The sequence below is a fragment of the Myxine glutinosa genome, chromosome 10 (assembly GCF_964187855.1).
Source record: "Myxine glutinosa chromosome 10, kmMyxGlut1.1, whole genome shotgun sequence".
NCBI lineage: Eukaryota > Metazoa > Chordata > Myxini > Myxiniformes > Myxinidae > Myxine > Myxine glutinosa.
In genome coordinates this window covers 32,397,356-32,410,802 of record NC_136270.1, presented here as the reverse complement: position 1 = coordinate 32,410,802, position 13,447 = coordinate 32,397,356, and the positions used below count along the sequence as shown (strand labels likewise).

The 13,447-nt window shown below is 46.5% G+C and overlaps 1 protein-coding gene and 1 long non-coding RNA gene across 3 annotated transcripts in view; one reads left to right on the top strand and one right to left on the bottom strand.

The window, feature by feature from the left end:
- The window catches only part of LOC137434428 (potassium/sodium hyperpolarization-activated cyclic nucleotide-gated channel 4-like), a 317,160-nt gene that overhangs the window by 69,598 nt on the left and 234,115 nt on the right, over nucleotides 1-13,447 (bottom strand). The gene's annotated exons all lie outside the window — the stretch shown is intronic.
- On the top strand, nucleotides 2,118-6,755 carry LOC144894134 (uncharacterized). The gene is made up of 3 exons (XR_013624842.1): nucleotides 2,118-2,334; nucleotides 4,717-4,817; nucleotides 6,718-6,755. It is a non-coding gene; the product is annotated as an uncharacterized LOC144894134 (long non-coding RNA).

Below are 13,447 nucleotides of genomic sequence, written 5' to 3'. Positions count from 1 at the left end.
GGAACATCAAGGTGTCTAGAGATGGACTTGTAACCTTGCGAATATCCAGGCTTGGCTACATTCTTGTGTCTGACCTCCTCAGACAATTCTCTGGTTTTCTTTCTTTTCTTCATGCTCATTGCGGTACACAAAGTGACACAAAACAGCAGAATGACTTCTTGTCTCCATTCAAACTGGTTGAACGAGTGATTTTTATATTGCAGGCACCTGCAACTCACCACAGTTAAGTTCAATTCCAAAGTAAAGGAGAATCACCTGCTTGAAATCTCTATTTCTAACAACTTCTAAAAGGTGCCAATAATATTGTCCAGGCCATTTTAGGATTTCTGCGTGGAATAAGCTAAGATTTAGTAAAAAAAATTTCAGCTTTTTTTGTTTTGTTCCACTGCAAACCAAAGAAATACCTTTGTGGATACCAAAATATATTTTAATTTCAACAATTTTCTGCAAGAAATGGTGCATTATTTGAAAAAAGTGCAAGGGTGCCAATATTTTTGGCCACGACTGTATGTTATATACCATATAAAACAATATCAGTTTGTGTGTTTGTACAGATGTCTGTCCCCCTTCATAAGGTAGGTTGTAAAGGCCAATCTTTTAGCAGGAATGTGTGTTCAGTACGGTCTATTTTTGAGGATAAAACAAACTCGAAAAACATTTTCCATAAAAGAGTAATTATATCTCTTCTATTGGAATTGTAGACGGTGGCTTACAAACCGAGCTTCAATGGCGGTGTACAGAAGCGTTCCTTTTTAAATAATAAATCAAGGCACGGGGAGGTGAAATTCCCTGCACGTGATGTGCAACATGCACAGAGTAAAACGAGTGTTTATTTCCATCTGTCAGATGTCCCATAAATAAAGAAGATATATAAGCACACCTGACACTAGACTGAGGCTTCAGTCCTTGGCACGCTCACGTGGCTGCACCGTCAAATAAACTGATCCAACTCGTCATTTTTTATGGGCTTTTATACTAGTAATCTATATATATAAAGTAGAGTTGGCCTCTGTGTCTGTATCCTGATGTATCTACGATCTCTAAGATCTCGAGAACCCGTGGACGGATTTGCGAGCGGAAAGTACTGTTCGACTCGGGATGGTCCCAGGAATGTCACGGAGACATAAACATTTAAAAAATTTCGGGTTTTAAAATTAGCGTATTATTAGCACTAGCAGAAGAGAGAGGGATTCGAAGGGAGGGAGCGCAGCGCTTCTAGCGCTTCTGACTACAGCACACCTTAAAATTAAAAAAACTTCGGGTTAGCAGAAGAGAGGGATTCGAAGGGAGGGAGCGCAGCGCTTCTAGCGCTTCTGACTACAGCACACCTTAAAATTAAAAAAACTTCGGGTTTTAAAATTAGTGTGTTACGCGTAATTAGCGCTAGCAGAAGAGGGAGGGAATCTAAGGGAGGGAGCGCAGTGCTCCCTCCAGCGCTTCTGTTAGCGTAATTAGCGTATTTCGGAACGTTAATTTTTCAACTTCATTATTCGGAATCAGTACGTCCCAGAGAACCTTCGTAACGTTAATTTTTCAACTTCATCCGATTGACATGGGACCAACGGCATGTGACAAAGAGTGAAACATACAGGCTACATTTATTTGACGACAATGAGTTCCGACTTCCGACCTCGGTGGGATGACAGGCTGAGTCAACCCCCCTGGTGTGAAGGGGGAGGAGGAGGGGAGGGGGAAGAGAAGGGGAGGGGAACGAGGGGGAAGGGGATGGGAGGGGGAAGGGGGAGGGGGAGGGGGAAGGGGGAGGGGAGGGGGGGGAGGGGAAAGGGGGGGGAGGGGGAGGGGAGGGGCCCTTCTTCCCCTGGGCACCCCCGCACCCTTCCCTCCCCCCCTTCCCCTCCCCCCCTCCCCCCCCATTCCCCTCCCCTCCTCTTCCCCCTCCCCTCCTCCTCCCCCCGCTTCCCCCTCCCCCCTCCCCCCCGTTCCCCTCCTCCTCTTCCCCCTCCCCTCCTCCTCCCACTCCCGTGCAAAGCCGGGTACCTCTGCTAGTAGTTCATATAGTAGAAACAGTATGTTTTCAGTACATAGTTTGAGTTCCAGGATACAGGAGACAGTTATACTTTTGCCTTTTTTCAAAGCAGAAGATTCAGTTTATTATTGGAAGGCAAATGCATACATACTAGATGGCATGATACAACATTTCCTAAAGTGTTCCTGTTTTTCCTTCCCTTTCAGAATGTTAAGTTCTCCAAAGAGTTGGACCTGCGCCCGTACCTAACACACCCCTGCAAGGACAAACTCATATACAAGCTCTATGCCGCCATTGTTCACACTGGCGAAGACTGCACATCGGGCAGTTACCTCTCATATGTCAAGGTATAGCTGTCATAGATGTTTACGTTGATGGGAAGATAACATGCTTCTGTCCCCTTATTATTATTATTTTGTACACAAAGGCCTGGCTCATAGAAGAACGAGATGGTACATAAATGTGCAATATAAATATGTCCACTTGCATCCATTATAATCACTAGCTGAAGGGCCCGTCTATGATGGCCACTTAAGTACTGTCCTTCTCAACAGCTCGTATAACCATGTTCTGTGATAGTTTAATTATTTAATTAGTTTCAAATGAAACTATTTTGTGTGCACCTGTATCTTTACAATTAATATATATATATACTGTACATATTTGCACTACATGGCCAAAAGTATGCAGACACCCATTATAATTAGTGGATTTGGCTGTTTCAGCCACACCCATTGCTGACAGGTATATATAATCAAGCACACAGCCATGCATTCTCCATCGACAAACATTTTGAAGTAGATTGGGCCGAGCTTAAGAGCTCAGTGACTTTCAACGTGGCACCATCATTGGATGCCACCTTTCCAACAAGTCAGTTCGTCAAGTTTTTGCCCTGTAAGAGCTGCCCCGGTCAATTGTAAGTGCTGTTATTGTGAAGTGGAAACGTCTAGAAGCAACATCAGCTCAGCCACAAAGTGGTAGGCCACACCAGCTCACAGAACGGGACCGCCGAGTGCTGAAGCGCGTAAAAATCGTCTGTCCTCGGTGCAACACTCACTACTGAGTTCCAATCTGCCTCTGAAAGCAACGTCAGCACAACAACTGGTCGTCTGGAGCTTCATGAAATGGGTTTCCATGTCCGAGCAGCCGCACAAAAGCCTAAGATCATCATGCGCAATGCCAAGCATCGGCTGCAGTGGTGTAAAGCTTGCCGCCATTGGACTCTGGAGCAGTGGAAACGCGTTCTCGGGAGTGATGAATCACACTTCACCATCTGGCACTCCGAGGGATGAATCTGGGTTTGGCGGATGCCAGGAGAACGCTACCTGCCCAAATGTATAGTGCCACCTGTAAAGTTTGGTGGAGGAGGCATAATGGTCTGGGGCTGTTTTTCATGGTTCGGGCTGGGCCCCTTAGTTCCAGTGAAGGGAAATCTTAACGCTACAGCATACAATGACATTCTAGACAATTGTGTGCTTCCAAATTTGTAGCAAGTTTTGGGGAAGGCTCTTTCCTGTTTCAGCATGACAATGCCCCAGTGCACAAAGCGAAGTCCATACAGAAATGGTTTGTCGAGATCCGTGTGTAAGAACTTGACTGGCCTGCACAGAGCCCTGACCTCGACCCCATCAAACACCTTTGGGATGAATTGGAATGCCGGCTGTGAGCCAGGCCTAATCGCCCAATATCAGTGCCCGACCTCACTAACGCTCTTGTGGCTGAATGGAAGCAAATCCCCGCAGCAATGTTCCAACATATAGTGGAAAGCCTTCCCAGAAGACTGGAGGCTGTTATAGCAGCAAAGGGGGGACCAACCCATGATTTTGGAATTAGGTGTTCGACTAGCACATACAGGCGTGATGCTTGGGTGGAAACATACTTTTGGCCATGTAGTGTGTATATATATATATACCGAATCGAACTTTTTTTTTCAAAATTATCAAATTTGTTTTTGCCTAAAACACTCCACGACATTCACTGATGAACCTCTGAAAGTTTGATGGAAGATCCGTTCAGCCATCTCTGAGAATGGTTACACACACACACACACGCCAATGACGTTATAAACTGTCATCCTGGTGTTTCACAGGCAGGGTGATTCATCAGTGTCAGTGTGTGTGCGCCGTCCATCAGATCAGTGTTAAACTTGGCCTCCCATCTGCCGGAATTAGTTTGTGGGTGTGTGTAGTGCCGTGTACGGCCGAGTGAGGCCTGTGTTGCCGTTGCCTGGAATAAAGATGGTGCTAGATCTTGAAAACAAAGACATTACAGTGTAAAAGATCCCATGTGTCCTTCGCAAAGAGTAGGCAAGCTATCGCTAACATCATAGCCAAATTCCTGTCTTAACGTTAGTTGAACATCAGTCATGGCCAGCGGTTCGTGAAAGAATTTGGGAAAGCTTCCCCTGGCGAACCCCACAAGAACATGGGAATAATTGTGACCATTCAAAGAATAATACTAGCGCCAACCCCCACTCTAGCGGGTAAAAATGGCCTTAAAACGATCATTCATTCATTCATTCATTCAAAGAATAAGTAGATCAATATTGAAACACTCTTGGAATTTTCTGCTTTCTGACGCAGATAATCTCATAAACAGCTTAATGCTAACTCACCAAAGATATCAATATTTGTCAAACCTTTTTGACATAGTTTTAATTTTGTTAAATGCTGATTGCTCTTTTTCTGTTTTCTTTGTACTCATTAGTATTGCAATAATTGCTCTTGCAGGGAAGTAATCGCGCCTGGTATATGAAGAAGAATGAAGATGTAAAGGAAGTAAAAATCACGACTGTACTGAAACAAAAGGCCTACATGCTGTTTTATGTCAGGTATGCTGTATTAGTCGAAACATTTACGTTGCCCAAAGATAGAATCTTTTGATTTGATTTATCCTCCACTCAGGAAGTGAAAAGCGGGGTTAAGCGATCATTTGCTTGTGTCGTACGTATGTCACGGGTACTTACATATGTCGTTCGTGTCTGCATGTTTTAAATTCATTTTTTCGGCGACCATTGGTCTGATTGACACGAAATTTTGCATCATAGGAGCTCCTCCGCCTGCAGAACTTTTTTAGCGATAATTATGACGTCATATGTCACGTGGTATGGCCGCCATCCAGGAAAATCATTGCACCTCTACATCTCCGAAACCGCTCAATGGAAAATAATTAAACATTGCTCATTGTCAAGTACTCCCCATGGGGAATAGGATATGTTAATGATGATGTCTTCGATGCTTTCATTATGACGTCATAATTCGACAAGTACAATGCTTTATCCAATCAGTATGATTTTTTTTCTCTGCAACTGTTGGTCCGATGGACACGGAATTTTCACCATAGTCCGAATCAGTTTGAAATTTCTTGAGCATGATCTACGCAACAATTATATTAGACAATGTAAATTTAAGATGTCATCGGTCACGTGGTCTGGCAACCATATTGGGTTATTGTACAACACAAATGGAGTCATTTGCAAAGAGGCAGAGAGTGTTTCCAAGAGCATCAGAGTGGTCATTTATGAAGTGGAGGAACACGACTGGGCCAAACACACACCTTGGGGACCTCAAGCCTCCACTGGGAGAGGAGAGAGAAGGAGTGCGGTCCATTTATAACATCACATTGATTGTGCAAGTGCAGGAAGTAAGAAAGCAAAGGTAGGAAGGTAACTTTGTATGCCACCAGAAGTGAGCTTGACAAACAGTGCAGGATGCCAGACTCATTGCTTGAGTGACCAGAATTTAATCCAAATTGATAGTCAGAGATCAGGCGTTTTGAAAAGTGGAAAGACTTGACATCAGTAGAAACAATGGATTTCATGATTTTGCTTGGATTGGAAATAAGCTCACTGGACCTTTGGTTGAGAGGATCTGTTTTTACATTGACGATTGTAATTAATGGCTGTATTTCTGCTAAGGTGGTGAAAATATAAGACAATTGGCCAGTGAGTATATGAAAGGTTAGGTGGGAAGATGAAAATTCCTAATTTTAACATTTATTTTTCAACAATGTAAATGTATTCCAATTGCTGTTTATTGAAACTAGGGCATGCCCGTACTATATCTATATCTAAAATTATATCCCCCCCCCTCTATTTACATGAAATGGTTTGGTCCAAAGCGAACGGCTTGCGAGTGGTGACAATCCCCCCCCCCTCTATTTACATGCAATGGTTTGGTCCAAAGCGAACGGCTTCCGGAGTTTGGTAAAGAAATCGCCATCGCGTGCACAAACGCGCAGGAAAGCGAATGAATCGCAAATTCGTTTTTATTAGTTGTAAAACATAGTTTAACGCCAACATAGTTTGCAAACGTGAAATAAATGAATACGCTCTCAAATGTGCCATCCGAGGCAGAGTGTGCCCGCCACGTTCGGCACACGCGATCGTTCGCTGCTCTCTGATTGGTTGAATCGTTTTTTGGACATAGCTCGGTAAGTAATTGTCCGATTAATATGAAAACTTGAAAAGGCACATCCTCGGGTCCCCAGCAATATACCTGGCAAGTTAAAAGTATATCGGACCCGTGGTTGTCGAGAAACAGCGGTCACAGACAAACGTACAGACAGAGATTACTGGAATTATAGATAGATGATGTTTTGTTGCGATGTTTCATTCCTGATATTATTGTCAAATCCTGCCTCAAGTTGTGCTTCTTGCTCATAGATCTCTTTATGAAGTTGAATTAAAGCATGGCGTAAAATCAGGTGTGTGTGCGTGTGTGTTCTCAAAGGTGTGACAAATCTCCAATTAAGAAATCTCACAAGGTAAGTGTTTTCATTCCAATACTATGACTTTCTTTGCACCTTTTCCACCACACTGTTGTGATGCTATATGGTTTCTAAGTTCACAATTCATTGCATCCCAAAGTCAAATGACCAAGCTGTTGAGCTTAAAATAAAAACACGAATAACAACAGAGTAGCCGACCAAAGCAGAGAGGGATTCCATATACCTTGAGATGAGACTCTTTAGCATAACAAGTGGGCCGATTGGTACATTGGACCAAATCTTCATTGGTCTTCACCGTGTTGTAGCATACCTGTCTGCCAGACTCTGACTCTGTTGGGTCCTTGGAGTCTTTTGGGTGCTCGAGGACTTTTAGGTCTTCAGTGTCGTTTGGGTCCTCTGGGTGTTCTTAGTCCTCTTGTTCTATTGGGTCCTCTGGATCTTTTGGGTTGTCAGGCACGTTTGGGTCTTTTTGGTCTTTGGGATATTCGAATCGGTGTGGTTTGGGTGATCCCAAACCGCAATCGCCAAACCGCAATCGGTTTGGGAATCGGAGCGGTGTGTACCCCGGTTTCGGTGTGTACCCCGGTTTAGAATAGGTACACCGTATCCCTGCATGTCGTAAGAGGCGACTAAAAGGTTTGGCGTCAGGAAGGGCATCCGGCCATAAAAACATTGCCTCAAAAAAGAGAACCATGACAATTACAACTAGATATGGGCAGGGTACAGCTCGAAGTACCCCGTGGGGGACCCCACTCCCTCTCGTCAAAACTCAAGGTGGGGAACCCGATCGAAGCAAGGGTGGAAATCACTCGATTTATGACGACGAAAAGTCTGATGCCCGACGTGGAGATCGGTTTCTGAGGTTTGGGACATGGAATGTAGGGACAATGACAGGGAGATCAGGAGAAGTGGTGGAAGTATTGGTCAGAAGAAGAGTGGACATATGTTGTGTGCAGGAGACAAGATGGAAGGGAAGTGGTGTGAGAATGGTGAAGGGTAGGCAGGGACAGAAATACAAGTTTGTGTGGCAAGGGTGCCCAGAAGGTGTGAATGGTGTTGGTTTCCTGTTTTCTGAGGAGTTTGTCGACAGTGTGGTGAGTGACGAGACTGAGTGATAGGTTGATGATGGTGAAAATGATGATTGGAAAGCTCTTGGTGAACGTCATCTCGGGATATGCTCCGCAGGTTGGTCGGAGCGATGAAGAGAAGGACAAGTTCTGGTGTGCAATAGAGAAGCTGATGGAAAGCGTGAAAGATAAGGAAGTTGTTGTGGTCAGAGGAGACCTAAATGGACATGTGGGAAGGAGTATGGACGGTTTTGATGGAGTTCATGGGGGTTACGGATATGGTGTGAGAAATGGAGAAGGTGAAAGGATTTTGGAGTTTGCTGATGGAGCTGATTTATTGATTTGTAATACTCAGTTCCAGAAAGAGGATAATAAGCTTGTTACATACACGTCAGGTGGGTCGACGACAACCGTTGACTACCTGATGGTGCGTAGGCGAGATAGGGGGCACCTCCGGGACACAAAGGTGATCCCGGGGGAGGAGGCTGTTTCACAGCACCACTTGGTTGTCTGCGACATAAGGTTGAAAGGTGCGAAGAGAGCTCGGCGGGTGAAGTACCAACCGAGAATGAAGGTGTGGAGGTTGAAAGAGGTGACAGTGAGGGAGGCATTAAAAGAGAGACTGAGTATGGTAGAGGATGATGTGGTTGAGCTTGAAAGTGGTTGGATGTCAATGAAAGATGGTCTGTTGGGAGCCGTTGGTGAGATATGTGGATGGACAAAAGGACCACCGAGGCACTCGGAAACATGGTGGTGGGATGATGAAGTTGGAAAGAAGATTGACGAGAAGAGGAAGAAGTTAAAGGAGTGGCAGAAGGTGAAGGGTACGGGGGCAGAAAAGGAAGAGCATGAAAGTTATAAGGCAGCCAAGAAGGCTGCAAAGAAAGAGGTAGCAAAGGCGCAGGAGGCATGTAGGAAAATGTTTGGAGAACGCTTCGATTTGGAAGAGGGTCAGAGAGCGGTATTCAGGATTGCAAAGCAGATAGCGAAAGAGAGGTGTGATGTGATGGGGGCGAGTTGCTTGAAGGATGAAGTGGGACAAATCATTGTGGACCCAGATGGAATTAAAGGAAGATGGAAGAGATATATGGAAATACTGTTGAATGCAGAGAATGAATGGGATGGCAACATAGAGAGTAACCGAGTTTTAGGACCGGCAGAGAAGATAACCGAGAAGGAAGTTGAGGAAGCGATTAAAGCAATGAAGAGTGGAAAAGCGGGAGGGCCGACGGGTGTTGTGGGAGATATGTTGAAGGCAGCGGGAAATTGGGGTGTGAAGAGAATGACAGAGATCTGCAATCTGGTGGTGAAAGAAGGCCGCATTCCAGTGAATTGGGAACTGAGTACCCTTGTCCCTCTATACAAGGGGAAAGGTGACCCTCTGGACTGTGGCTCGTATCGAGCGATAAAGTTATTGGAGCATGGAATGAAGGTATTGGAAAGGGTGTTGGAGAGGAGGATAAGGAAGAAAGTGAAGATTGACGAAATGCAGTTTGGATTTATGCCAGGAAAAGGAACGACAGACGTGCTTTTTATTATGAGGCAATTGCAGGAGAAGTACATGGAGAAGAGTAAGAAGTTGTTTCTTGGGTTTGTTGATCTGGAGAAAGCATTCGATAGGGTTCCACGTGAAGTAGTGACATGGGCATTGAGGAAGTTAGGAGTGGAGGAATGGTTGATCAGAGTCGTGATGGCAATGTACAAAGGAGCGCGCACAGCTGTGAGGACGAAGGACGGGAACAGTGGTGAGTTTGAGGTGAAGGTGGGAGTGCATCAGGGGTCGGTACTAAGTCCACTACTATTTGTAGCTGTGATGGAGGTGCTGGCTCGGAACGTAAAGGAGGGTTTACCGTGGGAGTTGTTGTATGCAGATGATCTGGTGTTGATTGCAGAAAGTATGGATGGACTGAAGGAGAAGATGAACAAGTGGAAGGAATGTATGGAGACGAAAGGTCTGAAGGTGAATATCGGAAAAACAAATGTTACGTGGTCCCCTCGGTGAATACCTGGTCTCGGTGACCCCCGGACCGTGAGAGGAACTCCGCCAGCAAGCTGTATTATATATGCGCTTTCGCCACGCAATCCATATGAATTTCACCCAGGAGACAACTGATGTTCAAGGATATATTTCCAATGGTAATGATACCATACAATTTCAATGACACACCCACGGAGATTTTCCCCGAGCAATCAACAATACACAACCCTCAACAATTCCCAATTCACAAACACTTCCCTATGAGTAAGATGGCCATCTTATCTATGTGTGTCCCGGTGAGTACTCACAACCCCCTTTCGGTCTCTGCTCCTCACAATGTCTCTGGGCCCCTCCTGACCAAGATACTGGTCGGCGTCTCCGCACTCGAGCGGTTGAACGAACCCCGGGTGGACGTTTCTCCACCGGGCAGGTATCGTACCAGGCACCGTGGCTGCAGCCCCTCGTGGCCACGCGAAGCGGGTACGGTAGAGCAAGCCAAACCCCACGCCGCTCGCAAGGCGCGTTAGGCCCCAACGTGCGACCCGCACGCGTCTGTTTAGACGGTGCCGCGAACGATACCAGACGTGGGGTCGATGCACGGCCCCACGTCAACTTGACGTCTCCACCGGGCAGGTACACGTCCCGGTGATTCCTCTCGCCAGACAGGCTTCGGAACGCCGCTTTTCCACGCAGCGCAAGGTCGATCCCACCTTTGGTCGGAGCGGGGCGAGGAAGAATAATCCTCGTCCTTTTCTCCTCGTGTCTTTTTTTTCCCCTTTTCGGTCACTTCCGTTTCCGGCCACCTTTTCAGAAGGGCTCCTGACCCTCCAACCACAACAACTACACAACAACTTAATATACTACACACGGATAAGCAAAGACCTGAATGGTAATTCACATACATTCACATAAATATGTAACACTCCCCCCCTTCAAGAAAGAAAGTTTGAACCCAGCGAAAACTTTCTTTGCCGGCCAATTTGGAGAAACAAACCAGATAACTCAACCCCCCCCACATTATCAGTTCCCCCCGGGCACAGTTATCACTTAAAAATAAAGCAACCAAAATTTCACCACAACCCCTCCAGATTACTCCCTCTGGACTAAGTACCAGCAACGACATTGTCCCTGCCAAATCAAACTCCATCTCATGACCCTCTGACTTTGACCGTCAGTTTCTTGTGAATGAAGGTTAAGGGGTTGATCAAAGATCCAAAGTTAAGCAACTCGATAGCACTTTTTCCGGGAGGCCAAGCCGAGTATTCACTACATGGATGCCTTTAGGAACGCGGAGTTCACGGTTAGTCCGTGCAGGAAAGTTCTCTACATGGGCGCCTTGAGGAACGTGGAGTTCACGGTTAGTCCGTGCATGAAAGTTCACTACATGGACGCCTTTAGGAACGGCGTTCACGGTTAATTCGTGTAGGAATCTTGGCTCGGCGGCTCCGCCGCCTTCAGTGCTTCAACTTCTCAGAACTTCCCTAATAATTATGGTGGGACCACTTGTCCCTGTAGTCCCATGAATAGCGGTCTCCTTCTCGGCCACTACTTTGACAATCCTTCCTTCGGGAGCTGCTGTAACTCAGGGAGCCTCCATAATAATATTGATTGCGGCCACCACCAAAACTACCGCCCAGTTGTCCTCTCCTGTAGACCTCTCGACGCCTACGAAATGCCTTCCCTACTGTTATGGTCCGACCCTCCAAATCCTTGCCATTCCAATTCTTCTCTGCCTCTCTGGCGTCTTTTGTGCTGGCAAACGTGACAAAGCCGAACCCTCTTGACTGTTGCGTTTCCCTGTCTCTTACCAACCGCACTTCCACCAGCGGCCCATATCTGTTGAAGACAGAGGTCAGAACTTCTTCCTCTGTTTTGAAGTTCAGTCCCCCTACAAATAACTTGGCACTTTTGTCGCCATCCCGAGCTGGTGTGGCGTTATTTTCCCTGCTGGGCTCTTTACCAACCCTCAGGTTACCATAAACTTGACCCCCGGCCAAATCATTCCCGATAACCACAGATACACCCTCTACAGGAAGCGTGGCTTGTAAGCCGACGGTGACCGGTCCTGACACCAAATCGGACTCCAAATGGATGACATGAAGGGGAGCACTAACACCGCCCCCGATCCCCTGTAAACGAACACTATCCCCCGTTGCCGTCTCCTCGGACCATGGCAAAATGCCTTCAAGCATTAAAGATTGATGTGCCCCTGTGTCCCTCTGATTTCGAACAGGTGGGGTATCATAGTTGTCCCCATAATCATCTCGAGGCCGCCGCCATGTATGGTCGTTCTCCGCACCTGCTGTTCCCCACCTCCCCTGCGGAGATCTAGGCGAGGAGTTAGGTTCGTGGACCCCTATTCGGTGGGTTAAGGCATAATCATCTGCCATGGTGGCTGCGTCCCACAACTTTGGTACTTTCTTTTCCTGCAGGTACACTTTGATGTCCTCGTGGACACACTGCTGGAATTCCTCCACCAGGATCAAGTCCCGCAATGTCTCGAAGTCTTTCCCGACTCCTTTTGACTCACACCACCGATCAAACATATTTTCTTTCACTCTGGCAAACTCCACATGGGTCTCACTCTCCCTCTTCCTGGCATTCCTGAATTTTTGCCTGTAAGCTTCCGGAACCAACTCATACGCTTTGAGGATGTGCGTCTTCAGTACCTCATAATCTGCACATTGGTCCATTGGTAGCGCCGAATAAATTTCCTGAGCTTTCCCCACCAGCACACTTTGCACGAGTATGGTCCAGGCCTCCTCCGGCCAGTTTAATTGTCGAGCCACTTTCTAAAAGTGTGGGAAAAATTTTGCGACTTCCTTTTCACTGAACGGTGGAACCAACCTCACATGTCTGCCCACATCCCAGGTTTTCTGGTTAGGTGTCGACCCCGTCAGCAAGGGTGGTGCCTCTCCCCGTTCTCTCATTAACTCCAGCTCCTTGAATTTGATTTCTTGCTGAAGCTCCATGTCACGTTCCTTTAATTCCCTTTCCGCTTTTCTCTCCTCTGCTTCGAGGTCCCTTGCAGCTCTCCTCTCCTCTGCTTTTCTCCCCTCTAACCTTTCCTGGAGTTCTCGTTCCACTCTCCTTTCCTCTGCTTGTTTCTCTTCTCTCCTCGCTTCTGCTTTCCTTTCTTCTTCTTTTAACCTTTCCTGGAGTTCTCGTTCCACTCTCCTTTCCTCTGCTTGCTTCTCTTCTCTCCTCTCTTCTGCTTTCCTTTCCTCTTCTGCTCTTTCCTTTTCTGCTTTCCTTTCTTCTTCTGCTCTTTCCTTTTCTGCTTTCCTTTCTTCTTCTGCTCTTTCCTTTTCTGCTTTCCTTTCTTCTTCTGCTCTTTCCTTTTCTGCTTTCCTTTCTTCTTCTTTGATCCGTTCCTGGCTCCGTAATTGCAACTCCAGTTTCCGGAGCTCAACGTCTTCTGGTTCTTCGGGTAGCCACTCCCAGGCTAACTCGTCCCATGTTCCTAATCCCACCATAGATTGTATCACCGTGGCCTGCAACTCTGCCTTCCTCAAATTAGTTCGGACCTCCAAGTTAAAATGTTTGGCCAATTTCAAGAGGTCCGACTTTAGCAACGCTCGGAACTGTGCCTCACTCGGGGTTACCCCAAAGTTCTGTGCCACAAACGCCATGGTGCCTATCGTTAACACCTGTTAACCTTCACCCAAAACTTTACCCCAATTTCTC